Source organism: Belonocnema kinseyi, chromosome 8 (assembly GCF_010883055.1).
Source record: "Belonocnema kinseyi isolate 2016_QV_RU_SX_M_011 chromosome 8, B_treatae_v1, whole genome shotgun sequence".
Lineage (NCBI taxonomy): Eukaryota > Metazoa > Arthropoda > Insecta > Hymenoptera > Cynipidae > Belonocnema > Belonocnema kinseyi.
The window spans coordinates 38335828-38355874 of NC_046664.1; the positions used below are offsets into that span (position 1 = coordinate 38335828).

The following is a 20047-nucleotide window of genomic DNA, read 5'->3' on the forward strand; positions in this document are numbered from 1 at the left end:
GGTTTTTGGAGTCGCTAATTACGAATTTGGCATCCGTTGAACTCTATCGCTTCAGGTTCAAGGTCATTTGAAGGTCATTTGAAGGTCAAATCGAGAAAAAACGGTAAACTAATTTTTAAAAAATATGTTATAGGTTTTTGGGGTCGCTGATTACGAACCTGGTGTCAGCTGACCTTTATCACGTCAGGTTCAAGGTCATGATTATTTCTTGAAAAAAAGATCCTACTCCATCTTCACTCCATTGGGAAACGAACCACAAAACTTCTGACTTCCGGTCAGGTGCTTTTCTAATTAAGCTATTAGAGGGATCAGAATAAGAACTCTTAATTCAAGAACATAACGCTAATTTTTAGCTAGGTGTTAATGGTACAAGTAATTATTTTAAAATTTTTTATTCATCAGAGATTATACCTTACCGATAGTAGATCAACCCTCCAAACCATGAAGGCAGAAAATCTACACAATATCGATCAAGTTAAGAATCTTCAATAACAGAAAAATTCTTAACGTCTTAATAAGACTAGATGGAAAATAATATTTTTAAATTAAAATTATTTCTTGAAAAAAAATCCTACTCCATCTTCACTCCATTGGGAATCGAACCTCAAAACTTCTGATTTCCGGTCAGGTGCTTTTCCAATTAAGCTATTAGAGGGATCAGAATAAGAACTCTTAATTCAAGAACATGCATACAATAACATACAATACATGCTTACAATCTCTGATGATATAGCACATAAATTAAAAAAATTTTAAAGTTTTTAATTTTTTTAAGAACTATATTTTTTGGTAATTTACATGAAAAGTAATCAATTTTTGAAGCCAATAATATCCACACAAACCTTACTGACTGCTTATTTTTACATAGGGAAATATAAAAACTGGTAAACTACAAAATTGACTGAGTTAAAATTAAATGCCCGTAACAAGTTAACAATACTGATAAAGCATTAAGCACTGTACATTTGAAATTAGTTTTATCTGGTTAAAAAAATCCAAAAGAAACTAAATATTTAAAAAATTTACCGTTCCTGATTGATCATTAAAAAATTAAGAAATTTCGAAACAAAAATTCGCTTCTTGCATCTTTATTTGACTTATAGAACTTTCCTTTCGATCATCCATACCGAAAAGAAGTAAGGCTCTCGACGGACTAGATTAGTTAATTTTTACGTATTTTGGGTTGCTGGATCCGAATTCGAAGTCGGAATGCCGAAGTTACCTCTTGTTTTCTTCCTAACTGCAAAAAATCTTCTAAAAAGTTTTATTTTATGTAAGGAAGAAAAAAGAGCTAACTTCGGAATTAGGCCTTCGGATTCGGATTCAGCGACCCAAAATACGTAAGAATTGATTATTCTAGTCCATTGGAACTTCTACTTTTTTGTGGAGCGGTGGTGCTAATAAGCTTTAAGAACAAAGGTTAATAACATCTTAAGTTTTGAAACTATAAAACCAAAATTAAAATTGAAATTGATATTAAATCTATAAGAATCCATATGAAGACGGAAAAGGCAGTATAAAAGAAGCTCTGTAATTGACCCATACTAGAGATATAAGCTGGCTTCCAAGTTCTTATAGATATACAAAGAAAGGCGAGCCCCTTAGGGGAGCCAATCATCCGTTAGTGTTCTTTTATTACATAGAGCTCTTATCAACCTATCTTCTTCGCTTCGCTTCTTAAGTAGAAAATCAAGCTTTATAAATAATGTATTATTCCATATAATATTGTATCCGAAAAATTAACCTCACTGCATATAATCAGCCTCGCAATCACACCATTATATTGTAACATTTCGAAATTTTTTCACAATATTTTTAATGATGCAACTCTAATGTTATTTTGGTTGATAGTTAATTCTTTTGAATTGCAAAGTATACTAAGTTTGGTTGAAAATTTAATTATTTTCTTACAAAATTAAACTAGTTTAATTACTTTGTCAAAAATTCGCTTTACTGCTTAAATATTTAACTATTCTGTTTGCACATTGTTTTTTTATGGATAATTAATTTTCTCTAATTTTATTTAGCTATTTCATTTTTTTGTTCAAAATTGATTGTTCTTCTTTTGTTTAATTCAACCATTTAGTTAAAAATCAACTTTTCATTGAAAATTCATATTTTCGGATTGAAAATTCAACCGTTTAGCTGAAAATTCATATATTTTATTAAAAATTCAGTTCAAAGTTGAACTGCTTTGTTAAAAAAAAATTTTAGTCGGAAAGTTAAGTAGTTGTTGAAAATTAGTTTTTGTTTTGTTTGTTAAAAATATTTTTTTAAACTGCAAATTTAAATATTCCGTTTTTCGTTTTAAATTGATCGTTTTTGTTGTTGTTGAAAATTCAACAAATTAGTCGAATATAAATTTTTTATTGAAAATTCATATTTTCGAATTAAAAAATTCAACTGTTTTGTAGAAAGTTCGTTAGGCTTGAAAATACAACTGTTTTTTAAAAATTCTTGTTTTTGGGTTGAAAATTAACCTTTTTTTTCGTTAAAATTTCATATTTTCGAGTTAAAAATTGAATTGCTTTGTAGAAAATGTGTCTTTTTGGGTTTAAAAGTCAATTTCTTTGTTCGAAACTCGTATTTTGTATTGAAAAACTTATTATTTTGGAAGAAAATTAAACTATTTCCTTAGAAAGTTATTTTTTTATTTGAAAGTTAAACCGTTTTTGTAGAAAATTCGACTTTTAGGCTTGAAATTTCCACTGTTCTGTTAAAAAATTATCTTTTTATGTGGAAAATTCTATTATTTTGGTATAAAATGTAATATTTGGTTGAAAAAAACGTTTTTGTTGAAATTTAATTTTGTGTTAAATAGTTTACTTTTTAACCAAATAATGGAATTTTCAACCAAAAAATATGTATTGACGAAACATGTAATAGTTGATATTTCAACCAAAAATTTAAAACAAAATATAGTTGCAAAATATATTGCAAACATCAATCTTTAAAATATCAACTGTTGACCAAAAATGGAATAGTTAAATTTTTAGTAAAAAAACGAATTTAAAAGAATCAATTTTTAACCAAAGAGATTAATTTTCAACTAAAATTATGAATTAAAAAAAAATGCATTGTGAACAAACGATTTCAAAATCCAACCCAACAGTTAATTTATTAACCAAGAAGACCAATTTTATAAAAATGGAGTAGGTAAATTTTCAACCAAAGAGGTAAATCTTCAACAACAAAAAAATGAATTTTCAGCAATATAGTTAAATCAAGCAGTTGAATTTTTGACAAAAAATAGGACTTTTTAACCAAATAGGTGCATTGTCAACAAAATATTAAGATTTAAACAACAAATTTTCAAGTTTCTGGAACACATGGGAGAAAAAGTCTGAAATATGAAAGTGATTTTCAAACTTATTAATTTTGTAACGTTACCTTCACTGAACCCTAGACACTTGTTATCAAACGTAGTTTTGCCTCCCCTTCCCCCCTCCCTCAATTTGAAAACGTAGTTTGTGGGCGGTCCTTAAGTGAGAATGAATGAAATAAGCATGCGTAAAAGTTTTTTGATAAATTGACAAAAACATTTGAATGAATCACAGGGTGGTTGCGCGTCACAGAATAATTGAACTTTGCCACGCGGTCGTCGACGCGCGCAACCCGCGATCCAATGAGCAAAAGACCCCCGCGGAATCGTCGAATCGACTCTCGAATCTGGCTGGAAAGTTGGAGGCGGAGTTCATCTCCTCTTTCCCTCCTCGGTTCTTGTCACCCTGGTTAACTCTGACAATCACTTGCGTGCCGAACGCGCTTGCAAACGGATGTACATCGGATGTTTGTCTATTTTTCCTAATTGTGCCATTGAACATCACATACTTTCAATTAATTGCCAATGTCCTTGGAAGAAAGTAAAAAATTCATTTTAACGGAATTTCGTAAAGTGCACTTTCATCTTATCTCTACGAAAAAGTTTGGCGATAAGAAGATCTCACGTGCGTCAAGATAATTGCCGTAGGTAAGAGCTTCCCAGTTTTCGAAAATGGAAAAAGTTTCAAGTTTGGCTGGAAAGTTTGAAGATCCCAGTAAAGGTTGTAATCCATTTCAAGGGATGATGGGATTTTTTATGGTGCATCTGAAAAAAAGATATATCAAGAAATGTTTTTCGTGATTTTAATAATAGTAACATAATGTTTCGTTGAAGTGGAATAAACAGTTTTGATTGGGGCAAAATATTTGAAAAATTGTTTATATTAAGAATGTGCTGCAGTTATCTTTGTTGAAAAAATCAGCGTTGTTAATTTTTTTGGTCAAAACCATGAAAAATATTTTCCCTGTGAATTCTAATTGAAATTTTTATTTAACAATAGTTATTTTAAGATTTATGATTTTGCTTTATCTTTAGATAATAATTGCAATTCTTAATTTATACTAACGCTGTAGGGCTCTTTTTCTCCCTTGAAAGATTATCTATAAATCTTTTCAGTACGTTTGTATTATACAATTTTATTGAGGATTTATAAAATTGTTATTAAATTATATTATTTTCTTATATATAATATGAATAAAATGAGACATACAGCATTAGGATTAATTAAGAATAAAAAATTTTAACCCGAAATGTTGTTTTCTAAAGTTCGACTTTAGTTCGCTTCCAAAATTATAACTACAATTAACCATTGCAATATTTTCCATGGTTTCAGAAATCATTTTTAACAATGCTAATTTTTAAAATCGAGGTAACTTTAGTACATCCTCAAACAAAATTCGGCTTATCTTTCTCGGGATGAAAAATTATATATTAGAATTTACTGTCTGAAAAATAGTAATGAATGTGATTTCGGTGTAGGTTACCTCTTTGCAATATTTCAATTAGTTTTCTAAATCCGAGCTTTATCAGTGAAATTATTCGTTTTTCTATGTTACTCATTTTAATTTTAATAACTTTAATGTTATTTAACTTCATCATCTTGAATTATATGAAAATCAGTTGCCAATGAATAAAAAAATATTGAGAGAAGTAGAGTGCCTCCTTCTCCCATTGTCTTTAAGTAGTAACGTCTCCGATCTTAATTAAATATTTATAATGATTCTTGAGCTCATCTAAAAAGGGAAATCTCCTATAGATTTACTGAAATAATATTTAAAAATATATCAACGATTTGGATAAATTTGTATAGAACGACTGAAAAATCCAAAAAATAAAATTTCTGAAAAATTTTAATTCGTTTCTTCTTCATTCAGACAATTTTATGAAATACTTTTATTTGATGAACATAGGTATTTTTTATTTCTAAGGTTCGGGAATGTTATAAGCTGTTGGGGAATTGTCTATTTCGAACATTATATTTTTCCAAATTTTTGCGCCATATAATTTTATAAGGGTTATGAGGGCACTAAGGGTTTAAAAAAGTTTGATTTTGTTTTGTTCAATTAAAAGAAAACGTTTTGTTAAATCGACAAAAATATCGGGTTCATTGCACAGAAGTATTTGATTGCACAAATATGAAGGAAACTTTTTGTTGACTCACCACAATAATTTTGTCTTTGATGCTTCTACTGTCCATCTTGGCGATATTTCAATTAGATTTCTAAATGAGAGCTTTATCAGTGAATTGATTTGTGTTGTTCATTTCAAAGTTAGATCTAAGATAAAAGAAATTCATTCAAATCTACTGATAAAGGAGATATATTTTTTCTAATTCTACAAGCGTGTCAATCCTCATAATATCTTGCAAGATTACGAAATTTTATATTATCAATATTCTTATATATTATATGTTACTATAAAACGGCAAGGTTTAAAGGATTTCTATACTAATTCGATCATTTATATAAATATTTTAAATTGATAACTGTTCAATCTTAAGCAGTTTCTTCTTAAAATTGTTGAAAATTTCCATATATTCACTATTTAATTCTGCTACAATAAAAATTTAGCTGGAAGTTGTTTTCTTGGTATTTATCAGTAAACTTATTAGTCAATTCATTCGAGATGTTTTTTTTATATTTCCCAATTATTTATCGGAAACCTCTCCACTTGTGAAACCTCAACTGTTTTATTTACCATAATCAAAAACCTATTTATAAATGAAACTCGGAAAAACACAATTCGTCGATAATTTCCAGTTCGATTTTCAATGATCGAAAGCTTGATAGCTAGTCTCCGGTTCATTTAAAAAAATCTTTTTATAAATTAGCGTAGGAGTACCTGAAAGATGCCTAGAAAGTCAAGTTCGTAGATTCTATTTTTATTGTTTAGGGTAGAAGAAACTTCGAATTAAACCGTTCAAATTCTTCTGCTGTTTTTTTATCTTTGGCAATAAAACATCACTGACTGAAATTTTCTCGGATTCTTGACTGTGTGAACGGCCTTCAAAGTCTCGCCAGTAAACATTAGGGAGGCGAGCTATATATTTTTGTAATTCGGTGATCATTTGAAGGGAACGTGGCTACTTGTTAATTCAAGGTTCCTTATTTATGCATCCCTGTGTCTGCGGGCCTTCAGAGAAATATAAACAATTTTTATTTAAAAACAAAAAATGATGTTTAGGGAAACCGGGAAAAAATCCAGAAATGACCAGGAATTTTGTTTAATTTTCAGTAGTAAACCTTAAAGTTTAAAAAGTAATACTTAGTTTGAATCTCATCAGCACTTTTATCCCTATTCCACTCTTTCCCCATTTTTTAAAGAATTCCTTTTTGTCCCTGTTTTCAAAAGACTGACTTTTTCTCACTTTTTCGCTTGAATGTGAAGTAAATCAATAAAAGTTTATAGGAAAATCCAACGATTTTTTGTTTAAAGTTAACTTTTTTTGTTAAAAATTCAACTATTCTGCTGAAACGGAATCCTTTTTATTTAAAAGTTTGTCTGTTTGAAAAGAAAATGGAACTTTTATGGTAGAAAAATCATATCTTTTGGCTGAAAATTAAACTATTTCGTTAATCATTGAATTATTTTGTTGATAATTTGTATTTTTGTTTTAAAAAGTCATTTGTTGCTTAAAAAATCAATAAGTTTATAAAAAGACCATCGTGTTTGGTCGAAAATTCAACTGATTTTTTTTATCATTTATCTTTGTGGACATGAAATTCATCCTGTTCGATTGAAAATTTATCTTTCATGGTAAAAACGTTCATCCTTTCTTATTTTGTTAAAAGATCATCTTGTTTCGTTAAAAACTAAATTGTTTTTTGTTTGAAAATTCGTCTTCTTGGATATAAAATTTGTTCTCTTGGATTAGAAAATCGATATTATATGGTACAGAAGTAAAATCCTTTTTTTTCACAATTTGCCTAACTGCGTGGGAAGTTCAACTATTTGGTTGTAAATGCAACTATTTGGTTAAAAATTAATTGTGGTTTTTTATTCAACTAATTGGTTAAAAATCTATCTTTTTTAGTTGAAAAATTTTATTTTATTTTTGAATTGTACCTTTTCAGGTTGATAATTCCACTGTCTTCTACCAACTTCATCTTTTTGGCTTGAAAATTCAACTATTTGGTTAAAAACACAACATTTTTTCTTAAAATTGAATCATTTTTATTTAAAAATTAGAAAATTTGGTTTAAAATTCATCTATCAGATTATACATTCAATTCCAAACCTTCCAAATTCAAAAAAATTCAAATGTAAATCATCACATTTATAAAGAATGTTTAAATTTTCACGATTTTGAAAATTTGCTATTGAAAATTGCTTATTTTTAACGATTGGCAATTTAAAATTCTTCTATTTGTAAGATTTACAATCGAAGATTCATTAATATGGAATGTTTATTTTTATGATGATGCAATTTTGGATGATTTTTTGGAAATAGTTCAACTTTAAAGATTAAAAATTAAAAAGTGTTCAATTTCGAGGATTTAAAATGGAAATTTATACAATTTTATAGATTTGCAATTTAAAATTTTGCACTCAAGAAAAATAACAGCGTTGATTTATGTTTAGGAAATTCTTATAGCTTTTGATATATGCAATATGTGTTTCCTTTACTAACAAAAGGAATCTTAATTCAGTAGTCTCGGGTTGTGAGTAACTACATTGTATTTATTAAGTCATGACTAAAAATATTTGAATTAATTAAGTAACATAGGTGAGGGGCAAAGATTTTGTCAGGACTTTTTACATATGTGCGGGGAGGGGTAAAAATTGACAAAAGATATGTTATGTAATTTATATTTGGCTTGTTACTTATACCTAACTTAAATTTGTTAACATCACGTAATATGTAAAAATGTGGGTCAGAATTTACATATTTAAAGTACTGATGGCTAATTATAATGCATGCGTTTAATTGATTGAGAAAAGTATAAAAACATGTCACTTATCTAAAGTCATTCGGTACTGTTTTTTCCTAATTTTTGAAAGTTTAACACGTTCATATGAAAATCAATTGATAAGAAGATGGAAATTTTTGCCTGAACACACGTAAATTGACTAGGTAGTTCATTCGTCATTTATAATTTATAAAAAGTTATATAAAAATATTCTGTTTTACACTGAAAGGAAACATTATTGCATTATCAAACATCGTGAATCGTTAGTGATTGTCATGTTTACATAGGAATTACAGCTCGAACAATGAATGTTGCAAATCTCCGAAATGCAGATTCTCGATGATAATTCGTCAATACGAAATTCGGTGCCCCTATAAACCTGCAATTTGTTAACTGAATCCAATATAGAAGTACATATCGAATATATATTCGCAAAGCCTAGCCAATATGTGCATAAAAGTTTTAATTTAATTACACATCGATTTTATTGATTCTGTGTGTAGATAAAACCTATATTTATACCCCACTATTTGTTCCCTAAAACCCAGATTTCTAAAAGAGAATAAGAGAGAAATTACTTTATTTTATTAAGTTATCAGGGTGGCTAATTTTGTACAGCCGGGAAAAATTCACGATCATTTCACGGCCATTTCGCGGTTTATGGAAATTCTTCCCTGTCATTGAAATTAAAAGATTGAAACTCTTAAAGCTGGATATTTTCTTATTTCAAGTAATCAAAACCAAACTGCAAATTAAAGCAACCAAACTCTGCTGAATTTTCAACTTTTCAAATGAAAGCGTAAAAAAATGTTAATTTCAAAACTTTGGACTCAATCATTTAATATACAACACCACAAAAAGTACATAGAATGCCCTAATGGACCACAATAGTCAAATCTTACGTATTTCTGGTCGCTGAATCCGAATCAGAACTCGAAATTCCAAAGTTAGCTCTTTTCCTTTAATTTTCTTCATAGCCTTAAAAATTCAGAACATCAAGAAAAACTTTTTTCATGCATACTTTACGGTTAGGAAACAAAACAAGAGCTAATTTGCGGAATTCCGACGTTAGAATTGCCTAGTCTGGTCCGTTCGACATCTTACTTTTTTGTGGTGGCGTGTAATGAACAAGTTGTATAACGGAAACCTTCTAATGTTAATAAGTTTGATTCTAAAGGCTTCAAATCAATCTTTATACCACGATAAAATATTTAAACTGATAAATTATATCTATTTCAAAATTTTTTATTATTTGAACTAAATATTGCCACATTTAGAGTCCGAAAAATTCCCGTTTTTAAGAATTTTTGTTAGGTCATACGAATATTTTTTGAATGGAAAAATTCTATACCAATGAGTCAATTGTGAATCATATAAATAAAAGAATTTTCAATTGTAAAATGTTTAAATTAACGTTTTTAAAAAAAACGTTGAAAATTACAGACGAGTTCTTTTAAAATAATTTTGAAAATTGAATAATTTTTAATTCAATATTTTTGAATTTGTGAATATTACCCGTAAATTTCGAATTAAAAATTAAATAGGTTTAAACTTTTTTTGACATAAGAATTGCAAATATTAAAAATCGAATAATTTTCCTTTTTAAATCTTTATAATTGAACTACATACAGTTAACAATTTCTGACCATGTCCTACTTTTCCCCACAAATTCAAAACTTGATAAACATCGTCCTACAAAAAAAAAAAAATCGTTAAAATTTAAGATACATAATAATTTTGTGAAGTCGATATACCTTATAATAAGCTAAATGAATATTAAAAAATTGCAAATAAAGTTTTAAAACCGTATTTTAATCAACTTAACCAAAATACAGAAAATTATCATATATAAACATTATTTTATCAAAACTTCCTGACGAAACTGAACCAAGTAGCCTCTAAAAGAAAATTTGACACTTATTTTACAAGAAACAATGAAAAATATTTCGGATCTTTGCTCAGAAAAAGATAAATGATAAAATATAAAATTAAGAGTGACCCAGTTCCCCCGCATGTCCAGGCTAGCGACGGAAATTCGTATTGAAAAAGTTACTCAAAAAAGTAACTAGATAATCATGATAAAGCATGGTTCAAAAACTCAAGTCTGGAATACAAGAAACTTTTGTAATGATAATAATAGTGATAACTCATACTAATTAAACTTAAATTTCAAAACTGATGTACAATTTTTATTTTGAATTTAAGTGAATGAAAGTTGGTGCGATATAAAGATATCTCTGACGGTTTGTTTAAATTTGCATTTCATATTTTAAAATAATTCAACAGTTTTTAAATTTTTATATTTTAGAAATCTTAAAATTGTGAAAAGTTTCGATTTTAAACGCTTCCTGATTCGAAGGCGTTTTAATTACTTACATTTTTACCTTGGACACTTTGAATTTCAATGCTTTTAAGTTTTTAAGCATCTTATAAATAATTATGAAGAAGTTCCTTCCGAACTTGAATTATTTATCGAAATGATCGAGGTTTCAAAGTCATCTTATTTAATTGTCTGATAAAAATATTAATTTAAAGTTGAACTATTTCTATTTGAAAACGTTGCAAATTTTATATGTAGCTGAAAATGCATCAGTTTCATTTAGAGAATACTAAATAAAAATTTAAACTATTAAAAATTGTTACGGTTTTAATTTAAAGTTAATTTTGCAGCTCTACATTTATATTAAGTATAAGTTTTTGATTATTTTATATTTCGAAATAGTATAATTAAAAAAGTTTTAATTTATAATTTTTTCATTTCAAAAACTTTTCAATATGAGTTTAAGCTTCAGTTTATTTTGTTCAATTAAAAAATAAAAATATCAGGTGAGAATGCTTTTATTTAAAACTCATACAATTTAGAGGAATTAAAGTTAAAAATTTCGTAATACGAAAGCTCCTGCTTCGGAATTGTTTAATTTTGAACATTTCAGATTCGAAATTGTTCTGTTTTGAATGGTGTTTCCGACATGAGATATTAAAATTAAAAATTTCTCATTAACTTTCCAAAAGAAATATCGCACTAAAAACTCTCATAATTTTTCCTTGTATTATCTACACTCCATTTCCTCTCGACGTTCACGTATAATTATTCAACACAAGACTCTTGCCATGGACCATAATGTGGGATAGTAAATAATCGTTTTTAGTCTCACTCTGTCTCCTCGACTCAAGGACTTTTTTCAATAAGGAACAAATTCCATTATTATTGCGAAAATATTCATTCTTTGTATCTATTTTAAATAACAGAAAAACCCGGAACTTTTTATTCTTAAGCTTGACGTAGCTAACTGTTTAAAGCTTTAGGACAAAAAAGTTATAATAAAAAAATCTGATAAATCTATAAAGTTAGTTTAATTTGAAACTAGTTTCGTTGCAGCGTTTTAATCTGCGCAAAAATAAAATTTAGATGCTGCCAGAGAAATTTGACAGCTGTGAACAACAATAACATTTACGCGCTGATCGTTACTTTTTTTCAAAATTATCTAAATCTAGGGTTTTCTTTGGTGCCTTTCGTTTAGTAATTCAATGTGTCGTGAGCGTGTTGCATAATAATTTATCTAGAATGTCAAGGATACTGCGGTTAGAATTATTATGTATATCGTATGCGCTTCGAAAAGAAAATACAAGTATTGACCGAATCTTGTCTAAATTGATATCGCAGTATTTTCAATATTTTAAAGTAAAAAGTGATTTTTTTTCTGAATATCATTATTAAATGAATCCTATTCTTGATTGGTTAAAAAATTGTTCCTTGATATTGCTTAATTTGGAATTTGCATGCTGTTGTGACCGATTTTGCGAAAAAATATATTTAGTTGGTTTGAAAAAAAAATGTTTTTTTTTCAGAAATCTCGTTATCACAAATTTTTAACTCTTTCAAAACGTAAAAAGTAGCAACAAATTTAAAATGTCAAGTTTTAGTGAACTAAAACAAAAAAATAGAAATTTTAAGTTTTCTATATAGTTTTAAAATTGAGAATATTGACCATTTTTAACGTGAATCATTTCTATTTGAAATCTTACCGATTCAAAAATGTTTAAAACAAAGCAATATTTTGAGATCGAATCTAATCGAATTTCAAAGGGTATAATTTTTTGAAATTTCAATTTCGATGTTCACATGACATTCTTTTCTATATTTTTATCATTTTTTGTATCTATATTCTGATGTTTTTATACAAAATTGCCTTCTTTTTAACGCAAAAAATTCGCGAAGAATTTGCGAAATTATCTTTTGCTTCATACTTAGTTTCCTCTCTTGAAAAAGTTTCTTCCATGAATACGAAAGGGTTGTAAAAATGTAAACGTTTTCACATAACGAATTTTCGTTCTCTTTTTTATTATCAAAGTCTGACGCAGAAAAAAGAACCTCACATTTTACTGAAAACCAAGTTAAATCTACCGATCTTCCTAGTACGTATATGGACAACATGACAGTTCAGTCAACGTTACAATTATAGGCAAATAAGTATGACTATCAATGATGGTTACTAGTACCGATTCTCAAGTGGTGCTGATCTGCTAAGCGATTTTGACATTTTCACCCTCTTATTCAGAGCAGTTTATACTGTTACGGTTACAAGAAATCCTGTACAATTCTTGATAAGTAGATATTACATTTCTTTTTTCTGCGTTCAGGTTTTATGTGAGTATAAACTTTTCAAATAAACCAACTTTTGAAGCTGGGATATATTTTCCTTTTTTGTAAAGTTAACAATGAAAAATTGTTTACAAACTAGTCATTCGTCTGTCATAACTAAAATGTAATTGATCTTTATTTATCCCTCACTGAGAAAACTATATCGCACAAATTACAATATATATCGTAATTCCTGCGCTGTGTATCGCAATTATCGCATTATAGTAGCGCAAAATCGTGATATCGTACATTGAAAGTTTTTACATTATATACCGCATAATTGTGCAATCTATAACCTAAGAAATGGGGATTCCCATCCGTCAGTTACATTTTGGGCTTTTGCTAAATTGTATTAAGTAAGTTTTAATTCGTCTACAATAATGTGATTTATTTCGGAGGAAATATATCAGTAAGTACATATTTTTTGTGTTTTGTGTCGTAGTTTCTACATGTTTTACTGAAATTTGCTCACTTCGGCGCGACGCAGTCGACGAGTTCAGAATTATTTTCCTAACCTCAATGAAACTTTCGCCGAAATATGTTTAATCATTAACAGTTGCAGGTCTTACCTGCAGAAAATTTTCAATTTTATCTGTGATTGTTTTAAATCTAGAGTCCCGATTTATAGCTCCAACTGACTCATACTCTGCCTTTTTCCCATTGCTGCTAAGGACGCTGTAGCAGACGACAGCAACAAAATTTAACTTAATTTTTGTCTGTGATATTAGTGCATTATAATATCATACAAAGCTCCGCGACCTGATTGTACGTTATCATATTGCGCTTTCTTGTAATATAGAGGTTTTGCGATATCATTGTGCGATATCTTCTTCTCCGTGCAATATTTCACGTCAAGTTACATAAATCAAACAGTACACTTTATCGTATTATAAATACGGTTGTATTTTAAACCTAAATGCTATTTGTATTGATTACGCCTCCCCTAGATTTGTTCCATTTCTAAACAAAAAACGGGTATTTTTGTTTTACGTAAAAAAAGTTAAAACCGTATCCTGGTACCTGAACCGCCCCAAAAATAAGTGAAACTATACCAATTAATGTTAATTTCCATAGCAATAATAAACCCAGCGCAGTAAGAATAACTTACGATACCAGATATTGAGGAAAAAAATTGATCCAATGAGACCAACAATTTAAAAGGACACTTTTAAGCCAACATAAACGTTTAAAAAACAAATTATGCAGCCAAATTGCACGAGAAGTCTTAAAAGAATGATTCTCCTTGAAAAACTTTTATTTAAAAACAAATACTCAAGAAAGTCAATTTGTGCAAAATAGTTTACAGATCTTTATTAATTATCCGTCTTTTTAATACTACCAGGATCCAACATGCCAATATAATTGTATTGCATTTATCACAACTCTAGTGAATTTAATAAAAATTTAATGAATTAAAAAATGTTTAGAAAAAGTTAATTGAATGTAAAAGAATTCCTGTGACTTTATCAGAATTTTAGTAAGTTTAGGAAATTCTTATCGAATTTGACATATTTCTAGTGAATCTAGCAGAATATTTGTTAATTAAAAAGAATGATTCTAGTTACATTAACATTATATTAAATTTAAAAAAATGCTTGTAATTTAATTATAATTCTTGCAAATTAAAATCCTAGTGAATTTAAAAGAAATATAGTTAAATAAAAAATCAACAAAATTATAAAAAAATAAAAGAATTTTTCTTATTTTGTCAGAATGCAAATGATGAAATGTCAACAAATAAGTTTGATTTTCTACCCATGTAGACGAATTTTTAACAAAATATATGCATTTTTAACCAAATAGTTGTATTTCCAACCTATGAACTAATAAAAAAAATGTCATCCACACACTTTAAATTTTTATAAAATTGTTGAAGTTTCAAGAAAAAATACGAATTTTCTGCAAAAGAGCTGAATTTTTAACAAATAAGTTAATTAATGATTAGATAGTCAAATTTTCAACCAAAATGCTGAATCTTTAACATCAAAAGAATGAATTTTTTACAAATTAATTCAACTTTAAACCAACCAGTTGAATTCTCAACAATAACCAATTAATTCACAACGAAAGATGAAATAGTTTAAATTCAAAAGCAAAGATTTTATTTTACAATAAAAACACAGTTAATGTGAACCAAAATGGACGAATAATCAACAAAATAGTTGAATCCTCAACCGTAATAGTATAATTTGCAGTCATTCATTTACATTTCTAACCAGAAAGGATACACCAGGATAAACTTTCAACCAAGAGCATTAATTTTCTACCAAAAAATGCGAATTTTCAACAAAATACATGAATTCGCAACCAGAAACGAGATGAGTTTTTAAGTAACATGATGAAGCTTTGAACAAATTTAATTTTCAAGGAAAGAGTTAAACATTTATACAAAAAGTTGAATCTTCAACCAAAGAGTTGATTTTCTGACCAAGAAAATTAATTTCCTACAAAAAAAGATGAATTATAAACAAAATGCATATATTTTTCAACGAAGTAGTTGAATTTTTATCTAAAAAAAATCATTTTCAACTAAGTGGTTGAATTTTTAACCAAAAAAATAGCTTTATGACAAAATAGTAGCATTTCAACCAAGTAATAGAATTTGTAACCAAGAATAGTTAGGTTTTCTCATTAGTTTCTATTAATTCAGTTTAATTATAAGCAAAAAATTGAAGTTTTTGGAAACGAGGAAAAAAATAAGAATGCTTTGAAAAAGAGAAAAAAGTGTATGGTCTAACCCTAATCTGTGAAGTTAATTTGTTGTATAAGTTTAAATTATAGCATTGTTCACAAATAAAAAATACTGTCTAAAAAATTTAATTAAAAGTATTTATATACTAGCATCAAATAGTTTTAACTCACCACCCTAATGTGGACGCTCTCCTAAGCTTTATTTTTGAGAACCGGCTTCAATTGTGTAATGGATTTGTATCTATGGTAAACCTCCCTTGCAGTGAATAATACAGTCTACAGTAGATAATCATTAATTAAAAGCACACATTAAAAAAACTCATTTTAATTTTTATTTATTCACACGTACAGTGTCTTATCTTTTAATTCAAAATTTATAAATTAAATTACTTATTTCACATGCATTAGTATTTCTGAATAATGATTGTCCACTGTATGTGGCATTGTCTACTGCAGGGAAGTTACCCCTAGTAAGTAACAAACTCTATCTATAGTAAGACGGAAAAGCCGTTTGCAGAGGGTCGTCGATTATTGGTATTTCTGGATTGAAGTGCATCTGTATTGTTTAAAATCGAAATGTACATTTGCGCCCGAGTTTAAACCAAAAGGTAACCTAACTTCCGTTGACATTTGCAAAACTCGCTCGTTTCCAGTATTGTTTGCTGACTTGTCTTGTTTCTCTCATTGCGTTTGGGTATGAAATGTTCAGTCGTTTACGGAAATGGAACACGACTGGGCGATGTTTCCGGTTGCGCAAACTGTTTCCAAGTCCAAGAATTTCTCATTCGGCTGCGTGTCTAAATAGAATTGAAGTTTTCCTCTCTGAGAAAAAAATCTGTATACTTTCGTACGCTTGGAAATTTTTAGATTTAATGTAGCCTGAATTTCGGTTGGGTTAACAATTAAGAAAAGAAAAAAACAGAGGAAGAAGTCGTTCTCTTTAAGGGCAGAGACTTTAGCCGCGTGGTAAATGAGAAAAGAGAGTAGACAAATTCGATCGTACTTTTAAAACGTGGTGAATACCAACAACAATTTTATGCATACCTTGCGAACTAAAACAGGCGTTCCTTTTGTTCTAAGTATGCGAAAAATTGATTTCCAATTTCATTTCAAAATTAAACGGTGTTTTTCTTATTTCCCTCCTTTTAGTTTTTTGGCACATTTGTTACAATTGAAAATAATTTTTATTATTTTAAATTATCAGAAACAATAGCTAAAGAAAGTGTAATATAAATAAAACAGCTAAACCTTTTTGGTAAAAAATTCAAATACTTGGTTGAAAATTGAACTACTTTGTTAACCATTCATTTTTCTGTCTGAGGATTTAACTCTTCGGCAAAAAATTTAAGTTCAAAATGCGTTTAATTTTTGGCTGAAAATCAATTATTGTAACTAAAAATGTAACTATTACATTTCTGGTTGAAATTATATCCCTTTTAGATAAAAACGAAACTATTCAGATCAAAATTGCTCTTTTTAAGTAGAAAATTATTATTTTTTCTTGTTTTTGAAATTTTATCTTTTTGATTGGAGATTTAACGATTTTGTTAAATATGGCTCTTTTCACTGAAACTGCGCTTTTTTTAGTTTGTTGTATATACATTTTTTAAACTGATAATTCATGTGATTTGTTCAGAATTATTTTTTTTTATAGAAAATTAATCTTTTTGATTGAGAATTAAACTCCTTGTTTGCAGTTTGAACATTTTTGTCCTTTTTTGTCTATTTAAAAATTCATCTGCTTGTTAGAAAATTAATATTTCTTTTACAATTCGTGTTTTTTCGTTTTAGAATTAATTTTTCAAACTAAAAATGTAACTATTCCGTTTTTGGTTAAAAATTGATAGTTTCTAGTAGAAAATTCAGCTATTTTCTTGAAGATTCATTTATTTTGTTGGATATTCGTCTTTTTGGTTGAAAATTTAACAATTCGGTAGAAAATTAAACTATTTGGTTGAATATTAATTTTTTTTTTGGTAAAAAATTATATATTTTTGGTTAAAAAATTATTTTTTTATTGCTCTTTTATAGTTAAAAATGCAATCGTTTGGTTGAAAATTCATCTTTTATTAAAAATTCGTCTTTTTGGTAGAAAATTAATCTTTCTGTTAAAAAATGTTTTGGTTTTAGTTGAGAATTTAAATGTTTTGATGAAAATGCATACTTTTTAAGTAAAAAATTCACTTTTTTGTACCAGAAATCGACTTGTCGGCTTGAAAATTCAATAATTTGGCAGGGAATTAATCCATTTGGTTGAAAATTAACTATTTTGTTTAGAATTATACTCTATATTTAACAATGTGACTATTTAGTAGAACATTTCCTTTTTGTCGACAAATCCTATTTTGGGGTTGAAAATTCAACTTGTTTATAATTCGTCTTATATATAATTAATTTTTTATATAAAAATTTAACTATTGCAGTTTTTGGTAAAAGTTTATCCCTCATAGTATCAAAATTAAATTTTCTTGTAGATAATTTATGCTTAAGGTTGAAATTTCGTCTTTTTGGGTAGAAAATTGAACTTTTTTGTTTAAAATTCAATTGAAAAATTCGTCCATTTTCATTAAAATATGTCTACATATTTAGTTAAAAGTTCAACTATTTTGTCTGAAATTGCTGTTTTCTGCTTAAAAACTTAACTGATTGGTTGTTAATCCAACTTTTTTTCAAAAATTAATTTTGTTATTGTTCATAATTTGTCTTTTAGGGTTGAAAATTCTTGTATTTTGGTAGAAAACATTTTTGTGTGATAATGCAAATATTTTTCTGGAAATTCAATACATTTCGAATGTTAATTGGGTGAAGGAAATACTCGTGATGAATTTAAAATAATAAAATATAGTTCAATTCTAATTTTAAAACGTTTCGAATGGAATTTTATGACTGTACTTTTATTAATGGTTTCAGTTTGAGTAGAAAAAGCTCTTCTTTGTAGATGGTTTGACGACAAATATGCGTGCATCATACCATATAACCGAAGCAAAATCTGTGCTCAGAAGGGCTGGTTCTTTCACGTTAAATTTCAACATCCTCTCCCTTACGCTTGGGCTTGTGATGTGAAGTTTACCGCTTGACTAACAAAAGCTTCGATGAAGCTCTTCGTTTCAAAGCTTTGGAAATGATATGTCTGCATGTGTTAGTTAGTACGTACATATGCATGCAGTGCACTCTCACAAACATCCCTGCGTGCAATTTGAATGCTAGCGAGCAGGGAGCATGATCTAGTACATATGTTCACTAACACCACGGTTGAATATCTTGGCTTTGCCACTGTTTGCCGGAAGTCTAGTTTGTGAAACAAACTTTCAAAGTCCACATTATTAGATGCTTTATGAAAAAATATACGATATTTCCATGTGATAATTGTAAAAAAAGAGTTCAACAATTTAAAACCATAATAAAAGAGTGAGTTTTTCAGCAGTGCGGAAAAGTGTTTTTTGCACATCGTTGCTCCTGAAATCTGTAATGAGAGATTATTCCATTGTTCGCACGGGTAAGTACCCAAGGTGGAAAAATGAGGAAAAATAAACTGGCTCCAAATAAAGTCAACTCTAAACTCGTTCAGAATTGAATACTTTTTGTACTTGTTACACAATGTCAGCTTTCGCACATTATTCCCTATTCCCCTTTTTTAAAGAACTCCTCTTTTTCTTTTGTTTTTAAGAAAATTCCCCTTTTTGTCGTTTTTTCGCTTGAATGCGAACAGAATAATAGAACCCAATTAAAAAATCTAACTTTTTTTGGTCGAAAGTTAATTATCTTTAATTGACAAGCTTACAATTATATTTTTGATTAATAATTCATCTCATTCGGTTAAAAATTCTACTTTTTGGTTCAAAATTTATTTATTTTATTTTTCAATTATTTGTTTACAAACTCATATTTTTTTGTCAAAAATTGAATTCGTTTCGTTGAGCATCCATCTTTCCTATAGTTGATAGCAGGTCGCAGCTTCCCAGAGTGATAGAAAAGTGAAACAGGGACGTTCGAAGGATCCGTTCACATTATTGGATGTAAACATTTCTAGCGGTAAAGTTACAGCGATCGTGCCGAATTCGAGTGGAGCTCGTTCATCGCTTTTAGCATTTCTTTCATCTTCAAACATTGTAATTCCTTAAACAATTTTCATAAATGGCTCCTCTTTAAAGAATACGTTTAATTTATTATGTTGCGTTGTAAATGTACAAGAACTATTAATTATTTAAACAATTTTAATTTGAAAATAAAGAATTTGACATTTTTATACGAGTGAATTTGTTCACGGAGGCAACTCACTCATTTGCATGTTGCTTTACAAAAGAACTATAAATTATTTTAACCATTTTAATTAAAAAATTAAGAGTTTATCCTTTTTTCTAAAAGTAAATTTTTTTGCGGAGTCAACTAAGAATGTCTATCCGATGACTCTTTCGTAGGTTGCTTTGTAAATTTACAAGAACTATTAATTATTTAAACAATTTTAATTAGAAAATTAAGAGT

General features: G+C 28.2%; 2 protein-coding genes across 6 annotated transcripts in view; both read left to right on the forward strand.

Annotated features, from left to right (window-relative positions):
• LOC117179144 (sestrin homolog) overlaps positions 1-20047 on the forward strand; it is a 592084-nt gene that overhangs the window by 191944 nt on the left and 380093 nt on the right. The gene's annotated exons all lie outside the window — the stretch shown is intronic.
• LOC117179146 overlaps positions 3726-20047 on the forward strand; it is a 41750-nt gene continuing 25428 nt past the window's right edge. For 2 of the 4 annotated variants that reach the window (XM_033370831.1, XM_033370830.1), the window contains exon 1: positions 3726-3970. The gene's annotated coding sequence lies outside the window, so the exon portion shown is untranslated. The remainder of the gene's footprint in view (positions 3971-20047) is intronic. The other 2 variants (XM_033370832.1, XM_033370833.1) reach the window with 1 other exon arrangement.